The sequence below is a fragment of the Peromyscus maniculatus genome, chromosome X (genome assembly GCF_049852395.1).
Source record: "Peromyscus maniculatus bairdii isolate BWxNUB_F1_BW_parent chromosome X, HU_Pman_BW_mat_3.1, whole genome shotgun sequence".
In the NCBI taxonomy this organism is placed as follows: domain Eukaryota; kingdom Metazoa; phylum Chordata; class Mammalia; order Rodentia; family Cricetidae; genus Peromyscus; species Peromyscus maniculatus.
This window is the reverse complement of record NC_134875.1, coordinates 120462396-120484509: the sequence shown is the minus strand read 5'-3', so window position 1 is coordinate 120484509 and position 22114 is coordinate 120462396. Positions and strand designations below refer to the sequence as shown.

The following is a 22114-nucleotide window of genomic DNA, read 5'->3' as shown; positions in this document are numbered from 1 at the left end:
TGCTGGTTAGTTTTTGTCAACTTAATACAAAACAGAGTTACCTAAGAAAAGAGAATCTCAATTGAGGAATTCCCTTCCCTGTATTAGACTGTAGGTAGGCATATCCATGGGGATATGGCACCACTGTGAATGGTGCCACCAATGAGCAGGAGCTCCTGGGTTCTATTAAAAAAATAAACACTGAAGAGGCCCAGTAAGCAGTGTTTCTCCGTGTCTCTGCTTCAGTTCCTGCCTTGAGCTCTTGCCCTGACTTTCCCTGGATGATAGACTACTATAAGGTGTATGATAAAATAAACCCTTCCCTCTCCAAATTGCTTTTGGTCATGGTGTTTTTATCACAGCAACAGAAAGGAAATTAGAGCATGTGGATTCTGGAGATCCAACCTAAGCTCCTCACACTTTGTACAGCAAGTATTTTTTTAACTGCTGAGCTATCATCTCAGTCCGAGAATACTGAGTCATGAGAGCACTGTCCTTATGACCTCATGAATGGATTAAGAACACTATTTGGGGAGAGTTTGTTTAAAAGTTTGTTCTCTCTCAAGTCTTTCACTGCATTAGGATGCAGCAAGAAGGCCTCTGCAGGTTGCTGCCCTTCAGTCTTCAACTTCCCAGCCTCTTTAACTAGGTGCCAAACACACTTCTATTGTCATCATTTACCCAGACTGTAAATTCTGTTATTGCTGTGGAAAAAGGGATAACCCAGTTAGGGTTTCTTTTGCTGCGAATAGATATCATAACCACAGCAACTCTTATAAAGAAAAGCATTTAATTGGGGGGCAGAGGCTTACAGTTCAGAAGTTCAGTCCGTTATCATCAAGGTGGGGAACATGGCACCATGCAGGTAGACGTGGTGCTGGTTACAGCTTGATCAGAAGGCAACAGGAAGTAGACTGGGACACTGGTTAGTATCTTGAGCATAGAAAACCAAAAAGCCTGCCCCCACAATGACACACTTCCTCCAAAAAGACCATACCTACTCCAACAAAGCCATACCTCCTAATAGTGCCACTATGAGCTCATGGGGGCCAATTACATTCAAACTACCACATTCCATTCCCTGCCCCCCATAAGCTTATACCAATATCATAATGCAAAATGCATTTAGTCCAACTTCAAAAGTCCCCAGAGTCTATCATAGTCTCAACAATGTTTAAAAGTCCAAAGTTCATAGTCTTTTCTAAGATTCATGAAATCTCTTAACTGCAACCCCCTATAAAAATAAAAATAAAAAAATAGATCACATAATTCCAATATATAATATCACAGGATATACATTACTGTCCCAAAGCATAAGGAAGGGAGCATGGTGAGAAAATACTAAACCAAAGCAAAACTGAAAACCAGCTGGGCAAACTCCAAACTCTGCATCTCCATGTCTGATGTCAAAATGCTCTTCAGATCTACTGCATTCAGGTCTGTTGACTGCAACACACTTCTTTCTCTTGGGCTGTTTCCACTCACTGTTAGCAGCTCTCCTTGGCAGATATTCCATGAGTCTGGCATCTTTAACACCTTCAATTCTCCAAGGCAATCCAGGCTTCAATTTCACAGCTTAATGGTGGGGATCAGGGTGGGATGCAGGCATATATGGTGCTGGCTACATCTTGATCAGAATGCAACAAGAAGTGGACTGAGTTATTGGTTGGTATCTTGAACAAAGGAGACCTCAAAGTTTACCCCTACAATGACACACTTCCTCCAACAAGGCCAGACCTACTCCAACAATGCCACACCTCCTAATAGTGCCACTCCCTATGATCTTAGGGGGGCCAATTACACTCAAACTACCACATCCAGTAATTCCACTGGAGATATGTGGGAACTGAAATACTCACTTTCCATTTGTCCATCCACTTAGTCTATTATTCAGAATTATGCCCATCTCTAAGAGACAGCTAGGACCTGGAGAACAAAGATGAGTCATGGACCTTCTTCCTTCTGGAAATTCATGATGTGGTCTAATTATGTTCCACATTCATCTTTCATCATCTGGCCATCACATGTTTTCCTTCCTCTTCCTAAACCACATCTAGGCTGATCACAAAGGTCCATGCAAAGAGATTTCCTTCCTTTGTTCTGTTTTGGTTCATGAATAGCAATGTTCTGGTTTCTGACTTTCAAAGTTCATCAAGACTCAGCCTCAAAAGAGAGGAAGACATTTTCTTTGCATTCATTTAAGTACAGGATGACTGCATGAGTAAACACATTTTCCTTTGTTGAGCTCAGTTACAATTCTCTGAGTCTCTGAGATAGGCCTGAGTATGCTTCGTGCTTCCTTACCTTTAGATATGGCTCTTGGCCCCTTTTCTCTTTGAGAATATCTTTCTTTCTCCCCCTCCTCTCTATTTAAGAAATATAACAGTAAAGCCAGGCATAGTGGCATATGTCTTTAATCCCAGCACCTAGGATGAAGAAGCAGGTAGAACAATGTGAGTTCAAGGCCAGCCTTGGCTACATAGCCAGTTTCAGGTCAGTCAGGGCTACATAGTGAGTGAGTCTTTGTCTCAAACAATAAAGATACAGAGAGAGAGAGAGAGAGAGAGAGAGAGAGAGAGAGAGAGAGAGAGAGAGCAAACAAAGAAATATAGCAGTGCTGGAACTACTCCAGTGTTTGCCTAAAAATGCTGATAGTCATAAAGGATCAAGAAAGTAAGGTTGTTGGTGGGACCTGGGGGTCACTGCTATGCTTAAAACTCACCCTGTGTATCTCTTTCAAGAATGTTCCATTCTAAGCATATGCAGTGACCCACTGTCAAACATTAAGCAGAGAGTCCAAATTGGAGATCTCCATCAGGTCCCCACCCCTTGGAGCTCAAGGAACCACTTGGAAGAGAGGGAGGAGGAGGAGCCAGAGGGTTGAGGACACTAGGGGAGCATGGCCCAAAGAATCGGCTAAGTAGGGCTCACAGAGACTGAAGTGTCAGACATGTAGCCTGCCTGGGTCTGCACTAGGTCTTCTGAATATACATTTTGTGTCTGCTTTAGGGACCCTTTCCCTCGCACTGGGTTGCCTTATCCAGCTTTGCTATGAAAGTATGTGTCTAGTCTTATTTTAACTGGGAGGCCTGTTTTTTTTCCCTCAAGGGAAAGGAGGAGTGGATTTGGGGAAGAGGATAAGTGAAGGGAATAAAAGAAAGGGAATGATCTATTCTACATATTTATCCCCATAAATTTGTGCTGCTCTCAGCCTTGGTCAAGGAAATGTCTTTTTCCAGTGGGCAGCAGTTAGTGAAGACATTTGTAAATAGTCAGTGTGCTGATAATAAGTTACTGTTGGGTGCTCATCCTTAAATGGGACATCTATATTACCCTCCATGGCTCAGGAAGCATCACTGATGAGGGGAACAGAAAGAACAAGGGAATGAGAAGGAGTGCTGTCAAATGCTGTCTTCTGGACATTACATGGCTATTGCACCCATGGACTCACAGAAACCTTGGATACCTGCACAATACCGGCCAATTAACATTCCATTGTGGACAGGAAAGGGGCTCATGAGGCCCCAAGCCTCTTGAAGAGCTAGAAGCAGTTAACCATTGCTTGGGGGAAGAAGGGTTCATGTCCCTCAGCAGTGTAGCTACGGGTACATTGTTCCCTCTCAAGCAAATAATTCTCTAAGCAATCTCGTGAATGAACCCTAATTAAATGTACTGGGACACAAGGACACGAAATTGTGGATAAGGAGTTCAGTGGGAGGGGGAGGCTGATAAGGGAATATAAAGAGGTAGATATAAAAATATGAACAAAGTACAGCATATACACAAATATAATTATCAAAAATAACTTTTAAAACATGCTCCAGCCCCTTGTAGAGACATATTTCAGGTAACAGAAGATGATGCATAGATGAGCTGTTTGCTGACTTGAGACAGGCTTGGACATGGTATTGTCTGGCCTCCCAGTTCCAGTCGTAATAACCATAATGGCAATATAAAACTGCTATATTTATGACAGACTTTCTCACGCAGCTAGGATCTGTGACGTGGTTTAGATTTCCACACTGAGCAACACATGCATGAAATTCATATTAAAAAGAGACCTCATTCTGATGATTTGGAGTCTGGAAAGGAAAGTGAAGGACAGAAGAGCATTTGCAGCAGCAAGGCTCTGCAGTTCAGGGTCATAGCACTAGTTGAGCATGAGACACGGGTGTTGTGGTAGTAGAGACAGCACTACCAGCAGCTTTCTGATTTACCCATCACAGCAATTATGGTATAACTTTGAAACTATTAGCCCAGTGGCACCCCCCTGACTCCTGCTCATGAATCATTTCTAGTTTTTTTTTATCTTTAAATACTTACATTATTTTCTGCATGTAATCTTGCAGAGAGCAATATTTGGCACTAATATGGAGAACTGGGGCTATCTAACTTACCTGGTTCAATGACAGTGATGAACTCAATACCATATTTATTTATATCATCCCACCACATAGTATAAACAGAATGTAAACACTGACTACAACCTCATGACTAGCTTTGAAATTGAGGAATATAGTAGCTACATATAAATTCCTTATCATTTTATAGATCTGCCTTTATACATAAATAGTGTTCCTCCTCTTTCTACAATGACTTCATACTACATTGTATAAATAGTAGTTATTTTTAACAGGTACTCCTTGGGTTACAGGGCATATAACATTACAATTGTGATTAAATGAGCAGCAAAAATAATCCAGAATGATAATGCACTCTGGTGTATGCCTGTAATTTCAGCACTCAGGAGGTGAAGGCAGGAAAATCAGAAGTCTAAGGCCATCCTTGGCTAGTTCAAGGCCAGCCTGGTTTGCATAAGACCCTGGTTCAGAAAAAATAATAATATACAAAATAACCAGATAAAGATCATGCAATTGATGGACCTGATTTCATCATGGGAAGAAGATTTTTCTATGTGTATAAAGGTCTAATTACAGTTCATAAGGTATGACCATGTTGGTGCCATTTCAGGGATGTTTATGACTCAGTATATTAAATAGGCAAAGGAGTGGACAGAATTGTTCAATCAGCTATCAATATCCTTTTCCATGCTTCAGCCTGCTTTATGTGAGTTCTGCCATGAATTAGCTGCTTTTACAAAGAAAAATAAATCCATCTGCAAAGCATCTGGGATGATGTAAGACAGGGAAATTTGACATTTTGCAGGCTGCATACCAAGTTAGACAGGTAGATTTGAGTGTGTGGCTGTTGATTTCCATCATCCAGCATCTACTTACCAGCTCTGTGAATATGACACATAAGTGGCTCTTGTAGCCATGGCAACGGTAGCCTCTGGATCTCTGGATGACAGCTATAGTTATGCAACTTAGAAATCAGCAATCTCATTATTTTTATTCCTTCATCTTTTTGAATTGCTTCATTTCATGTAATTTTCCTAAGCTCTTTATGGTGAAAATCAAATGAATTTCTACTTTATGTATTGAAATTAGGGTATATCCAGATGTAGGCATACTCTCCATGCACATGCACACAAAAGATGCAACTCTAGATGTATGTCTATGGAACAAATTACAGGACACATTATTAAGCAGTAAAAAGATAATATACACATATAGTTTTATACAGCATCTGGTGTGTGTATATATAGGACATCTCTGCAATGATATATAAGAAAATCATAACAGACAATGCTCACAAAAGAGAAGTCAGGTGGCTAAAAGTTGAATGCAAAGGAAACTTTTCATTTGATACCTTTTATACTTTGGGAATTTTTACCAACAGAGCATATTATAGCAACAACAACAAAAAAGCATATGAAAAACATCTAAAAGAACTTCTGATATAGGGTGAAAGGGAAAAAACCTGAAAGAAAACCCTAGGGACCATCAACATGTAATGGAAGAGGCATGTACAAAAGAAACCCAGAAAGATCCTTGGATAGCAGTAGCTGAGGGAGCAGTAGCCAAAGGAACAGAGTGTTTGGTAAGGAAAGAATCCTCAACTGGGCAGATGCTAAGAGAGGATGGCAAAGAGATGAAAACTCTGGTGTTGCTTAGTTTAGAAACATGGTCATCAGAGTTATTAAGGAAAGGAGTTTAATGGATTTCATATTGTACCCCTCAAAGGAAGATAGAAGATTATTGGGCTGAGGGGAGGACACTATCTACTTTAGGAGAAAAGTTGTACTGCTTGGATGAAAGGTTGTAGTGCTAGCCCTGAGTCAACTTAGGTGGGCTTTTAAAGCTCAAGTTAGTCTTGAGACACCTACATATTGTTGGCTTGCCCTAATAAACTGTTATGAAGTCTTTATATAGCTTTGCAGTGAAATTTGGTCCCCAGGCACCTGCTATGGATAGGGCTCTGCATGTTGAATGTATTGCTCTGATTGGTTGATAAATAAAATGCTGATTGGCCAGTAGCCAGGCAGGAAGTATAGTGTAGGCAGGATAAGGAGAGAGGAGAATTCTGGGAACAGGAGGCTGAGTCAGGAGTCGCCAGCCAGACATAGAGGAAGCGAGATATAAAAGTACCAGTAAGCCACAAGCCATGTGGCAACTTATAGATTAATAGAAATGGGTTAATTTAGGACATAAAAAAAGAGAGCAAGAAGCCTGCCATGGCCATACAGTTATAAGTAATATAAGTCTCTGTGTGTTTACTTGGGGGATGCTAGTAGGAGAGGTTTGTCCCGACTGCTGGCAGGCCAGAATACAGGAAAACTTCAGCTACAGGTACCAACTAGTATTACTTTCCAGAAAATAGTTACCCAGAAGGATCTGACTTTTTACTGGCAAATTATAAAAGTAGTAAAGATGAAGATTGTATCTATATCTTTTAATGGTTGATCAATGTCAATGGTTTAGAAGGTGACAGGCATGACATATAGAAAATGAAAGCTCACAGATTATCGTGCTCTCAAGGCTAAAGGAAGTGTCATTAAGAAGACTAAAGTTTCGTGTGTTTTACATTTATTCAAGCATAATGTCTATCACTGAATTAATGAGAAGGGCTGCCATATTCATTTGTCTGCTAGAAAAATTAAAAACAAAGAATAATCCATCAGCCACATTTTTCCTCTGGAATTTAAAAATCTGATATAAATAACACTAATGTTGATATAAATTTGTATAAATAATATAAATTTTTAGTTTAATATTTTTGAGAATTTCATACATGAGTATGATTTATATCATTTCTACCCCTCGTTCTCCCCCATTCAATTCCTCCTGTGTTACCTCCACTCTCATGACCTCATCTTCATTGTTGTTACACACACACACACACACACACACACACACACACACACACAAATCACAACCTATTGAGTCCATTTAGTGTTACTCACTGTACACGGGGAAATAGAATATATAAATATATATATATATATATATATATATATAAAATAAACTTGTAATTAGTACTTAGTTTGAAGAACTATATAATTTGAATTATTTAAATCAGTATATCTCAATATTAAATTATTATTCAAGTTGAAGATTTATATCAACACATATATAATTCTAAATGACTTATTATCCAGGATTATGAAAGCATTTAGAAATAAGAGTATATATTTTGTAGTTTTTGGGTTCCATTGGGGGCATCTGTCCTGAGTTTCTAAGAGTCCATCTACAAACAACCAGTACTCATTTCATTATTTCATTGCCTGAAAATGTTGTGAAGCTAATAAAAGGGAATTGATGTTTAGGTCTAGTTTAAGTGACACAGTTTAAATAGCAAGTTAAGAATGCCTGTCTTGTCCCAAGTAGAATCCTAAAAAAATGTTTTGTAAACAGGGTTGGATGAAAATTTTTGAAAGATTTCCTAAAAAGGGAAATTTGATAGCACCAATCTATCTGGTTGGAAACAACAGTCATTATACAGAATCTCATCACTTTTTGTTTATTAAATTAATCCAATATTATTTGTATCTTTCCCTTGGGGATATAAACAAGGAGGGAAGGAGGCAAGGTTGGTATAGGAAACTATAAAGTGACCACATTCAATCTATTGATCTCAGTGAAAAGATCTAAGGTATGTTAAATATAAAGTAAGAGGCTTAAGTTAGTAACTATTTAGGAAACATGGCCAGTAGATGTGACATCCCTGAGTATATTTTTCACTTGTCGACTGAGATCAAAATGTCATATCAAACATTAGGCAAGTCCTGAATATCATTCAGATCTCTAAATTTCAGCCAAAGCAGCCTTAGTTCCAGGTTTCTAAGTCTTTATACATGCTTTTCCTATTTAACTCCATAAGCAATTTTTCCCCTCCAGCCCCTATTTTAGCACATCTTCTCTGGAAAAGCGTCCATCACCCTAGGACATGAAGTGGCATGCTTCATGTATATGCTTCTCCAACACACCCTACTCCCGTTTTCATTACACATTTTTGTTTGTTGTTTGTAAATTCATCTTTATACCCAACTAGACTTGATTTCTAACATTAGGGACCTCGTCTTGGTGCTGTCAATTCTGCTTACCTCCTCCAGGGTGTAGCACCTACTCACTGCTTTTGGATGCATTAGTGACCCAAATGGCCACAGTCTATTACCCTTGATGTCCCCACAACACTGTTTTTCTCCTGATACACACACATCTTTTAAAATACAGAATTTATATCACTAGTTCATTGCAATGTAAACTTTTCTCCTTGATGTGAACGTACTGCTGGGTGGAGAAAGTACACACTCTATAAGACTCTCCACACTAGAATCCTATCTAAAACCTTTTTTTATGAAGCAGAGTTAAAGTTTAATAAAGATACTTTTATATAGGTCTGAGCATATGGGTTAAGATTAAAAGAGACATTCAGAAGAAAGTTAAGACATACCTGAGGGCATAGGTAAGGGCTTCTCAAAGAAGAGTCACAGAAAGTGGGACAACCAAGTGTGAGAATGAGCTCTTCAAGGGAGGCTGCCTTTATTATTTATTTATTTATTTATTTATTTATTTATTTACTTACTTACTTACTTACTTATTTATCCATTCAATTATTTAGACAGGTTTTATGCAATCTAGGCTGGGCTTAAACTTGCTATGTAACTGAGGATGACCTTGCACTTAGAATCCTCCTCCCTCCATCTCCCAAATTCTGGCATTACAGGCATGTGACACCACACTCAGGATATAGTATAGTGAGCACCATGGCAGACAAATACACACATGGGGATACACTATATGAGCAGTGGTTGACATTTACAAATGCTATGCACAAAAGGTGATGCCTAGTTGAAGGATAAACAATTATGTAATAATTAGGCAAAGGGTGATAAAGGCAAACAATATTACTAAATAAGTGGCCAAGAAAACAAGACAAACTGCATCAAGTATTTACTGAACACTTTCAATGTCATGAAAGTCATTTTAGGTATAAGACACTAATATGTAATGAAGTAGCTCCTGTTCCACTGGGTAGCTTTCAATGGAGGAAAAGAGACAGTTACAAAACCATAGTTAAATCCTTTTACCTAGGTATCAGTTAAGCTATAAATACATTCTTCTTTTTTATTTTTTTATTTTATTTTTTGTTTTTCAAAACAAAGTTTCTCTGTGTTGCTCTGGTTGTCCTGAAACTCACTCTGTAGATGAGGCTAGCTTTGAACTCAGAGATCTGTTTACCTTTGCTTCCTAGTGCTGGGATTAAAGTCATGGGCTACCATGATGAGCTACAAACATATCCTTATAGTCTATACATTGATATGTTATTAACACCAAAATTAATATGTATTTGTAGAATTCTATCCTCTGAGTATGTCTTAACAGTTACTACCATTTTAAAAATTTATTTTATTTTTGTGTAGGAGTGTTTTCTGGTATGTATTTATGCCATCTGCATGTCTGATGCCTGTAGAGGTCAGAAGAGGGGATTAGATCCCCTGAAATTAGAATTTCAGATGGTTATGAGCCACCATGTAGGTGCTGGGAGCTGAGCCTGGGTCCCCTGCATCTTGCCATAACCTCTGAGCCATCTCTCCAATCCCAATAGTTACCATCAGCATCAGATCAGCTGTGATTATGCACAAGCTGTGCCCTCATAGAAGGAGGGGGTTGCAGAGGGTTATTGGAACTTAAGATGGATTGGATTCTAGGCATTCTTGACTTCATCTTCTCTCAGCTGTAAATGTGTCCCGCCTGAATGTGGTTTCCAGAGGGTCTAGAGTATAATGAAGCGGGGAGGTTAACAGAAAGGTATTTCTCACCTATGCAGCTTTTAGGAGGTTATCAGCCATGCTGGGGGTGGAACTTTTATCAGTGATGTGGCTGTTCTGGGATCACTCATATGCCAACAAGGAGCCCCTTAGCCATGTTCCTGTAAATAACCCCAACACAAGGTCTTTTCTCAAAAGGATAGGGTGGAAATTGATAGAGCAGGACCCAGTCCCTGCATGCTCACATGGGTGCACATACCCACTGGGCGTAAACTTATACACCCCATTCACACATACACACACAAAAGGAAAAAGAATACATGGCCTAGCAGTAGGGTCAAAAGTAACTGGCCTAGCAGTAGGGTCGAAAGTGACAGTCATGGAGGTTGAGGCACATTTGGGAAGAAAAGCAATGGGTTACTTTATTTAGGTACTTTGTGTATTCTCTGGGTACAAGGCAGACACCGTGTGCAGATAAATAGAGTCTGACACTCAAGAGAAGCCTGGAGTGTGGACAAAGTCATGAGGAGTTGTCCATTTGTTGCCTGGCCCCAATGGCATGGTTAATAGGGAAGTCTGGGGGAAGCACCAGCAATAAGAACTAGTGTAACCTGTCTGTCCACCTCTTACATTAGTGAAAACAGAGCACAGTTACTGAAAATGCAAATCAACAAAGTTCAACCTCTTTTTCAGCTGCATGTTTACATATATCCAATTACTCTTGTCTTCAAAACCTCTCCAAATTTAACCAGGGGAACAATCAGTGCTTTTTAAACATCTATAATAAATGCGTGTATTATATATATGTATATATACATATATATATATATATGGCATCATGTCTTCCAGGCCGACCTAGAACTTTATTTCTATTTAGTCAAGGATGATCTTGAAGTCTCAATCCTCCTGCCTCTACCACCCAAGTGCTGAGATACAGACATGTGCCACCACACGCAGTTTATGTGGTGCTATGGATGGAACCCAGGGTTTTGGACATTCTAAACAAGCATTTTATTAACTGAGCAATATCCCTGACCTATAAAAATCATATTGAATATTTTATATATTAAATACACAGTAATTGAAAATCAAATTCACTAGTCACCATTTTCCTTCAATGGAGTGACACCAAATGTGCATTAAAGAAAAATACATATAGTTACTTGAACATATTAGCTTCTTGTATAAGGCTTCCTGTCTGAGAAGTGGTCTTTCACAATCTTTTCTGGCCTCTAAATGGACTTCCCAACACATAATCAACACAGCACATGTGACGACTTACGTGTGTCACTTTTAAAAGTGACCTGGAAACTCAGGATGGTATTAGCACCATCATCATAGATAATATTTATTTTATTCATTGACCCTTTTTAAACAAAAAGCCAATACAATGAAAAGTTAAATTTGGGACAGATCTAGCTGGAAAGAATCCCCTTTACTTCAAGTCTTGATGTAAGAAAATATGTCTAAAATAACTTAGCCTAGGACTGGGGAGATGGTTCAGTGGGCAAAGTGCTTGATGCATAAGCATGGGGATCTGAGTTTAGATTCACAATACCCACATAAAAGCTGAGTGTTATGACATATATATGTAACCCCAGTGGCAGGGGAGTGGAGACAGGCATAACTTAGGGGCTTCCAGGCCTAATGGCAAGCTCAGGTTCAATGAGACCCTGTCTCAGAAAATAAGGTAAAGAACATCAAAGGAGATTTCCTAACACACACACACACACACACACACACACACACACACACACACACACACTCACCCAATTTGGTTTATTGTACTACTTTGCATTAGAAGTAGCCACATCAACAGGTATTCACAAGGTTGATTCTATTTATTCAGACTGTGGGATGCATGTGGCATCTGAACAGTGGTTGCTCTTTTTCCACCTGAGATGCTTTCCCCCTGAGTCCAAGAATGGGGTAACTCTAATTGGTTCCACATTCCATCATGATAATTATGTTTTTACCCAACCGCCTTGGTGAAGAGGAAGGATTTTACTTTGGGCCAGTACTGTACCCAGCCTGTGGCCAGGAAATATTTGCTACCAGAATGAAGAACATAGAAAGTCTTGTTAGGAAAATGTGATTAGTTTTTGTTGTTGTTGTTTGTTTGTTTTTGTTTTTTTTCAACTTGACATTTTAAACATATCTGGGAAGAGGGAATCTCAACTGAGGAATTTCCTCTATTAATATGGCATGTGGCCATATATATAAGACATTTTCTTAATTGCTACTTGGTGTAGGAGAACCCAGCCCACTGTGGGCTTTACAATCTCTAGGCAAGTTAGCCTAGGCTGTATAAGAAAGTAGCTGAGCAAGTCAGGGGAAGTAAACCAGTAAGCAGCATCCCTCCTAGGTCTCCAATTTAGTTCCTCCTTGGCTTCCTTTTTAGTTAGGGTTTCTATTCCTCTGGTAAAACACCATGACCAAAAGCAACATGGGGAGGAAAGGGTTTGTGTAGTTTTTTTCCTCCTGTTTGGGGGCCTGCCACCCAGCTCCCAAATAATTACACAGAGACTTATGAATGCCAGGCCTTAGCTTGGTTTGTTTCTGGACAGCTTTTCTAACTTAAATTATCCCATTTCTCTTTAACTACATTTTGCCTCTGAGCTTTTCACCTTTCTTTATTCTAGCTTTCTTTCCTTCTTACTCCATGGCTGTTTGTGTGACTGGGTGGCTGGGTAGCTGACCTCTGGAGTCCTCCTCTCCTCCTTTTCTTGTTCCTCATTCCTCTTCTTTTCTTGAGCCTAGATTTCTCCTCCTATCCTTTCTCCTGCCTAGCAACTGGCCATTCAGCTCTTTATTAGACCAATCAGGTGTTTTAGAGAGTCAACATAACACAGCTTTACAGAGTTAAACAGAAAACATTTAATTGAGGTGTCTCACAGCTCCAGAGGTTCAGTCTATTATCATCACAGTGGAGAGCACAGTGACATGAGGCAGATATGGTGTTGGATACATCTTGATCAGAAGGCAACAGGTAGTAGATTCAGTGTCACACTAAGCAAAGTGTGACCAAAAAAACTATCTAGCACAAGTTCCCTTTATCTATAAGTTAACATAACCCCTTTCCTCCCCAAAGTTGTTTTTGGCCATGCTGTTTATTCACAACAGAAATATCAAACTAAGACAGCAGATAGTTATGGAATCTACTTTTTAAAAGGAACTACTTGTTTTAAATAAGATAAGTAATGAAAATTTTATTTGGTATGAGTTTATCAGATGTTACTGGACTGGAGATTGTTAATATATATAATGGAGTTTTTATCTGAATCTGTCAAATGTTAATGGACTAGACATTGTTAATGTAATCTTGACTGTGTATATTGTATATACTTACTGGATATAATTTTTCTTGTATTAGTTATAAGCTTTTTTAAGACAAAAAAAGGGGAAATGTGGTGTTATTATGTTCCCCAAAATATTGTGCACCCTAATAAACTTATCTGGGGTCAGCAACAGAACAACCACTAGATACAAAGGCTAGAAAATGGTGGCACTCACACCTTTAATCCAGCACTCCAGAGGTAGAAATCCCTCTGGATCTCTGTGAGTTCAAGGCCACATTGGAAACAGCCAGGCATGGTGACTCATGCCTTTAATCCCAGAAAGCGAGCCTTTAATCCCAGGGAGTGGTGGTAGAAAGCAGAAAGGTATATAAGGCATGAGGACCAGAAACTAGAAGCATTGGGCTAGCGGCATTTGTCCTGGTTAAGCATTCAGGCTTTTAAGCAGCAATTCAGCTGAGACCCATTCTGGATGAGGACTCAGAGGCCTCCAGTCTGAGCAAGCAAGATCAGCTGAGGATCCAGCGAGGTGAGGTAACTGTGGCTTGTTCTGGCTCTCTGACCTTCCAGTGTTCACCCCAATAACTGGCCTCAGGTTTGATTTTATTAAGAACTTTAAAGATTAATGTTACAGATAGCATGTAATTTCCACTGTCCAATATAATCCACATAGCAGTGATAACTAGAATCTAATACTTGGGATGGAGACTAAATTCTCACTGAACCACTCTGGAAGTTTGTAGGTTTTGAAAATGTCATATTTGTGGGACCTATTAATCTTTGAATAAAAGACCATGGAAATCTTTCTCTGTTCTCTCTCTCTCTCTCTCTCTCTCTCTCTCTCTCTCTCTCTCTCCCCCCCCCCCCCACCCCACCCCGTGTGTGTGTGTGTGCGCGCGCGCGCGCGCGCGCGCGCGTGCGTGCACACGTGTTTACAAATGTGTGTTCATATGTGGAGGCCAGATGTCAATTGCAGCTGTCTCGTTCTACTGATGTCCACTTCATTTTTTTGAGACAGGGTCTCTTAATAAACCTAGATTAGGTCAGGATACTTGGCCAGTGAGCCCTAAGGAATCCTTCTGTCTCACCCCACACTTCATGCTGTAATTACAGCTATTACCAATGTGTTGTATCTGGCTTTTAAAGTGGGTGTTAGGGACCAGACTAAGGTCCTCATGCTTGTAGAATAAGTTCTTTACCTACTAAGTCATCTCTCAAGGCCCATTTTAAGTTCTTTATTGCCATTTTTGGTATAGGTTTTACTATATGTTGTCCATGTATAATGAAGAGTAACCCAGGTCAATAATCTTTAATGACTGAGTTAAAAGTCTCATGATCACTAAATCACTTGGAAATTGCTTCAAGAGGTTTGGTTTTCATCTCCTCCAAGGCTAAGGGATCATTACTGAAGAGGGGGAGAAAGAATATATGAGCCATAAGATAGGGAAAGGGGCTACAAGATGCTATCTTCTGGACATGCAATCATAAACTCCCAATAATTGCATATGACTGCAGGGGATCTCTACAAGAATGGGCCCATCAACAGCCAAGCATGGATGGAGGAGGGGATCAGGGAGCCCTCATTGTTGAACTATTTCTTACTGACAGATTCAGGGAGTGGGCATCATTGCCTTCACTTGTATATATACTAGTGCCCCCCGTCCAACCCTCCACCCCTGCTCCAGTAGGTAATACAGATGTCCCTGGTTAGACTACATGGGTACCAAAACAAAACTAAAAGTCATGTGTCTGGTACAGTGACTGATAGAGTGGGGTGGGGTTGAAAGGGATGAATGAGGAGGGGTAAGAGAAAAATGGGAAGATATATATATTAAACTATCAAAGAACTAACTCAATTTTTAAAAAAGAGATTCAGTTTTAAAAACAGCAGCATGGCATCTTATAAACATCCATTTATAGATTGGAATAAAATAGCAGCATACAAATAGCTGTGATTCCTAGGAGACAGAAAAGCCAATAATAAATCTTCAGTATAGCTTGATTCTCTTTATCACTCCTCCAGAAACTTAAAAAAAATAAGTTCATTATAGGGACCCAAGAAACATGTTTCAAATATCCTTTAAAATGATAAAAAAAAATCCTGTTTTTAAGATGCATTGACTGTAATAGAAACATTTTTATAATCAAGAAATCAACAACTCTCAGAATAAGGTTAACAACACAATTTCCAGATCGTGTATGTTTTGGTCCCCAATCAAAGTTCACTGACAACTCAAAATTGTTTCATTCTTCTTATGGTGAGTCATTTTATATGAAATTACTCAAGGATACAGTCATCTTACTCAAAAACATCCTGTGAGTCTTCAGTGAAGCAAACTGCCTGTGAATAATACATGCAATGTTCCCTTTACGTTGCCTCCAGAAAATTCCAAGAACTCCCAGCCTTTGGTATTTGGAGATTGTCACAATTATTTCAACCATTAAAAAATGATTTCAGATTTTGTACCTTTCAGAAAATTATGTCCTGTAACTTTCTCTGGAAATCTAACAGTAAAGGCATTCCTCTAATTTGGCTTTTGTTGTTGATAGACTCTCAGTATCAAGAAGACTGAAATTATAGCATGATTACAATGTTAGTGTCCTTTTGATGCAAATAATATGCCCCATGCCCATGCTAATTTGATATGACCCAGGTGTAGAGGGCACAGATTATAGAGCAATCTGAAGACACTGCTATTTGAAACCTCTTTAGAGTTTAACAAGCCTCTTTCAAAGCTAGTAAAACGTGTTGGGATGCTCACGGGTAAACTGAGAAAGAAGGGCATGGGAATTTGAGTAGCTTGGAAAACACCTTACTGCTCTGATGTACACTTGTGGGCCACTTTGGGAAAACCCCTTAATAGCTCTGACACTTAGCTTTCCTACTTTTAAATGGAGACAAGATCTAACTTCAAGCTGGGTATGGTGGCACACACCTGTAATCCCAGCACTGGGTGTGGGTGTGGGTTGGGGGGGGGGAGGCAAGGGGATCGGGAGTTCAAAGTCATTTTTGGCTACATAGTGAGGCCAGCCTAGGACACATGAAACTCTGTCTCAGAACAAACTAATCTGCCTTTAAGGAGAGCTAGAGAAACAACCAATGTAAAGCATGGCCTGGAGCCACTTGTTTTGGTAGCTCAGAGTAGGTCGCCAACCCAAATATAGGAGGTTTAGGACCTAAAGTTAATTTTTAAAAAGTTATCACCAGGGACAAAATTGGACTTTACTCAGACTTAGCAATGGATGTAAATAATCACTGGCACTGCTTTCTAAAGCACCAACTGACCTTACTAAGTAGAGTGTTGCAAGAGAATGTTTATGTGCCCCAGTTCTCAACACATCAGGACCAACTTTAGTGGAGCATCTGCATTAATGTTTTTGGTCTTTAAACATAAACACATGGCAAGCAGCCCACAAAAAGAACAGTTGGTTAAGATTATATATAAAGCTTCCCATCTAGAGACACTGGACTTCACTCTGGCATTTCCATTTAGGAGATCTAGGTAGTTTCACAAAACTCCTTTGTTGGTCCAAATTTAGTTGTGTTAATGTGCTTTTTGTTGTTACTAAAGGTTTAGTTCCCCAAGGGTTAATACATATCTTTCTACAGCATAATCTGAAAGGTTTCAAATGTAGGTGTGCTGGGAGAATTTGTTTCAGACTTATGATTGGCTTCTAGTCCAAGACAGACATTGCACATATGAATTCTGTTGCTATTTATAAAGTGACAGCTATTTGACCCTGGAGTCTTGCTTCCCAAGCACAGCTGTGTGGTTTTGTCTTGCAGAGTGATTGGGAATGTCACAGTCAGCCTGAACTCACATGCCAACTTGGGATAAATCAGTCTTAGTTTCCGTATCTAATGAGAATGAGTGTAATACTGACAGAGGACAGGCAAGGGGTTCGAGATGAGGTTAGCAAGGAACACCGCAGCTGCCTCTTGGTATCTTTGTGTTCTGATAGAATAGTCCTTTGCAGTTAAATATGCTTGAAGTTGCAGTTAAGTTGTTCCCGGTATACCAGAAACTAAGGCACATGTCTGCACCAAGAAAGGCCCTGTATCCTCAAAGGCCCTGATGTCATTACTATACCATTTACATTATGGGGTGGTTTTTGTTGCTGTTTCCATATGAATTTCTACAGTGACACACTAGAAAAATATTTTTTTTATCAAATTTTCAATTAGATTATTTATTTACTTATTTATTTATTTATTTATTTATTTATTTATTTATTTATTTATTTATTTATTTATTTACCGGAGCCAGAATCTCACTATGTAGCCCAGATAGGCCTCAAACTGTCAAGAGAGTCTCCTGCCTCTGCCTCCGAAGCACCACCACATGCAGCTTCAGCTCCTTTTCTTATACAGCCACCTTTCTCATAGAGTGCAGGCCCACCTGCCCATAGACGGCACAGCCTACACTGGGGTAGGCCTTCCTACATCAATCACTGTCTCAGCTAGGTATTCTATTGCTGTAATAAAACACCATGACCAAAGCATCTTGGGGAGGAAATGGTATATTTTAGCTTACCATTCCACACCATAGTCCATCACTGGTGGAAAACAAGGCAGGCACCATGAAGGAGGCTTTCTCCCTTGCAGATTGCTCAGCCTGCTTTCTTATAGCCCCCAGGACCCCAGCCCAGGAGTGGCAACACACACAGTGTGTGGGGTTCTCCTACATCAGTAAAGAAAATACCCCATGGGCTTACTCACAGGTCAGTCTGGTAGTGGCGTTTTTCTCAATTGAGGGTCCCTCTTCACAAATGACTCCAGGTTTGTGTCAAGTTAATGGAAAACAACCAGCACAATTATTAATCAAGAAAGACTGAAGGAGGCAATTCCTTACCTGAGGCTCCCTCTCCAATGTTCTCCACAATGGCCTTCCCTGGACTCTCATAGCATCAAGCCTCAGCTGCTTTCTATGATTCCTTCAATCTTGCTGCCTGCATGCCATCAAAAACAGCACCATGTGGGACTCTTACACATGACCAAGTTTGGCTGCCCGTTTTAGCTCCCAGCTTCTGTGTGCTGACTGCAGAAGATTTTGCCTCAGTGAGTCCTGCTCCCCCTACCAGTCAAAAATGGTTTCTTTTTTTACTGAAAAAAAAAATGCATACAATAAATTCTGATCACAGTTTCCTCTTCCCCAGTTCCTCTCAGATCCTCCCCACCAACCCAACTCCAAGACCTTTATTTCTCTATTTCTCTCACTCCCTTTAGAAAACAGGAAAACAAACAAAAAGCAAACAAGAATTTTTTTTTCAAAAATGAAGAAAACCCCCAAAAAAATTCCTAAATAAAGCAATATGAGACAAAAAGAAATCTACTGAAATAACATCAAATTTGTTTGGTATTTGTCCTCAACTGATGGGCATGGAGGGGGGGGGGTCTACCCTCAAGTGTGGTTAATATACCCAATTAGACACCACTGGAGAAAACTAATTTTTCCTTTGCAAGAGGGTGTCAACTGCAGATAGCTTCTTGGTTAGGGGTGGGAGCAGTGCTTCCTTCCTCCTCTCAGTGCTGGGGCCTCCTCTGGCTTGAACCTGGACAGGCCCTGTGAGTGCTGCATGAGGCTGATCTCTTGTTAATCACAGCTGATTCAGTCCCTGCTAACCAGCTTCAATTGTCCCAGCAAAGCAAAGATTTCACTTCTACAGATTCTTAACCCAAAATATCACCAAAATGGCCCTGATGGCGATTTCACTTCCCATTGAAACTTCACAAGCTAAGCCTCCCATTGTCTGCGCCTCTCTCAACATTCCTATCTCCCAAGATCATTAAGTTCTGAGCACTCAACGGTCCCTTTGAGCACAAAGCTCCAAAATCCTTCCACAATTCTTCCCAAAGCCAACGTGACCAGGTGCATGACAACACATTCCTGGTCCTGCCTTTTGCCCTATTTGCTTTTCCTTTTGCTGGGATAAGCACCGTGACCAAAAGCAGGTTGAGAAGACAAGGGCTTGTTCGGCTTACAGGTTATAGTCCACCTTCTAGGGAAGCTAAGGCAGGAACTCAGGGTAAACACTGAAGCAGAGCCCATGAGAGAATGCTAGGGACTGGCTTGCTCAGCTACCTGTCATATACAGCCCAGGGCCACTTGCCCATGGATGGTACAGCCCACTGTGAGTGTCCATCAATCATTAATCAAGAAGATGCCCCCCCCCCAGATAGAGCCACAGACCAGCCCTATGGAGGCAATCATCCTTGGCCACATAGCAAATGAGAGGTCAGCCTGGCCTACATGAGACCAGGGTGGGGTGGAGGTGGGTGGGTACTGGGGGTGAGGGTGTCTCATTCTCAATTGAGGTTCCCTCTACTCGTGTGATTCTAGTTTGTGTGAAGTTGACACAAAATAACCAGCATACCTCTTGACTTGAGAAGTGGTCATAAAAACCAAAGAAACCACTGACACTTTTATAAAGGATCACTAAAACTTTACCAGAATATTCATTAAGTACAAAACACATTTTTAGAGTATAGTTCTGCCTAATATTATCCCTGACCAAAACATCTAGTTGAAAGTTTCTTCCATGGTTCTTAGTTTTATAAATGGATCTGCCTGGAGTTCCTTTCTGGGTGCCCCACCTCCACGTCCAGGGCCCATGTCATGTAGCCCAGGCTGACTTCTAACTTGCTATGTAGCCAAGGATGACGTTGAACTCCCGATCTTCCTGCTTCCACCTTCCAAATGCTGGGTTTACTTGTGTGAGACACCATGCCCGATTTACACCATGCTGAGGTAAAAACCAGAGTTTCCTATAGGCAACAAAAGCATTTTACCATCTGAGTTAGATGCTTACTCGGCCCCGTAGACGCGTGTTTCCAGAATAAAACAGACATTCCCACTGAAAGCACAACATAAGTGGCTCATTAGTTTTCCTCTTTATTCCACCCCATCAATTTTTGTCTGCACAATCACAGGAAAGCACATGCTTACTATTGAAGGCCCGCCTCATGTTACTGTAACTGGCAGCGCAGATATGCTTGATGTAAAGAATGTTCACTTTAAAACAGCACATGAGGTGTGGTCAGAATGTTTTTAGCTACACCAGGGTTTATTATGCTACACAGCAAGAAGCCTGGAGTTAAGCACCACGTTGGTTAATTCAGGGAGTCGAAGCTTAACAATACATTAATGACACGGGACAGCAAGCCAATGGGCTATCTCAAGCTAAGAGTCTGTGATGGTGATAAACTCCCTCATATCAAGATGACTATAGCAATTACCCACGTTCCAATGCAGACTAAACAGTGCCTAGAGAGAAAAGGGTTACTTTAAACCATGTGAAAGTCCTTCACCTGTGCTATAGGGGAATCCTTTTCCAGAAATATCCTCTTTAACTAGCTCTGATTCTACAAAAACTTCCTATTGGCCAAGAGTGGATCATATGGTCATGCCTAACCCAATCACTGCAAGAGAAAAAAAAAAACATTGCAGGATTGGTTTAGATCTGTATTTCTCAGCCCTGCCTGTGTCTTGACGTCACCTGGAAGCCTTGGAAAGAAAATTACAATGCCTGGCAACAGTGTGTCTCCAATATTCCCTAGCTGTTCCAAATGTATCTCCGAAGTGAATGCTGCTGTATCAGCCTAATTAAGTTTCACCACTGCCTGCACCCTAGCGGGAGGTCCATTCTGTGCTGGAGGAAGAGCAAACATCAGAAAAAAAAAAAAACACGAGGCTTTGACGCTGAGAGTGCAAAACCAGGTCTGCAACCACAGCAACTGGGGAAACTGAGGCAAGAGGAACTCTTGAGTTCAAGAGTTCCAGACCAGCCTGGATAACACAGCAGGACTCCATCACAAAACAAAATTAAAGCAAAACAAAACAAAAATCTGATTGATAAGAATAGGGCTGGGATCTAACTGGTTAGATTGTCATGTGGAAGTACTTTGACACATTTCACTTTCCAAGGTTTTTCTGACAGTGCCCTCCTCCTAGGTAAAAATAAGGACGTGTGCCACCTCTATTCCACACTAGCTTTATGGTGGTATGCAGAAGGCTCCAACTTGCTTACTTAGTGCTCTGCCATCCTAGAAGCCAGGAGTAATGTATATACTCAGCTTGATGTTTCTAACACCCAGGAGGCTCAATATTTATTGCACAAATGAATGAGAGACCAGGTGAATTAATAGGAAATACCTAATGTTAAGCATTTACCCAGCATTTATATACCAGGTACTAAATAAAGCCATGAACACTGAATGCTTTGCTTACTCCTTATAAAGTAGGACACCCTTATCTTTTGCTTAAGTATAACAAAACCATCTCACAGAGACTAATTACTTGTCCAAGGTCACACCAGAAAGTAGCATTCATGGGACTGGGACTCACAGAGAATAAATTACAGAGTACACTGAGTTCTTCATTTGGGCAGATCATTTGTGTAAGAGATGGAGAACTCTCCTGTGGATTCTAACCCAAAAGAGGGCTGCAAGAGGGCTACCATTCTCAGAATTACACACACACACACACACAGAGAGAGAGAGAGAGAGAGAGAGAGAGAGAGAGAGAGAGAGAGAGAGAGAGAGAGAGAGAGAGATCATCCTTGGATTTTATAGAGGAGGGCAGAGAAAGAGACAGTGAGTGACCCATGACATAAGGATGGGAATGAATAGAAACAAAAGAATTCACTCCCCCACCAAAGGTTAGAGCATGGAGTGGAACTTTCCGTTCATGAACAAGAAAAACCAAAATACTTCAGCTGTGGTTTA

At 40.4% G+C, this 22114-nt stretch overlaps 1 long non-coding RNA gene across 4 annotated transcripts in view; it reads right to left on the bottom strand.

The window, feature by feature from the left end:
- Nucleotides 1-22114, bottom strand: part of LOC121825877 (uncharacterized) — a 31191-nt gene that overhangs the window by 7667 nt on the left and 1410 nt on the right. The window contains exons 1-2 of one of the 4 annotated variants that reach the window (XR_013048075.1): nt 1839-14174; nt 1465-1606 (exon numbers count right to left, since the gene is read on the bottom strand). This is a non-coding gene — a long non-coding RNA (uncharacterized LOC121825877). Of the gene's footprint in view, nt 1-1464; nt 14175-18242; nt 18647-22114 lie in introns of those variants that run through there. The other 3 variants (XR_006068245.2, XR_013048074.1, XR_006068247.2) reach the window with 3 other exon arrangements.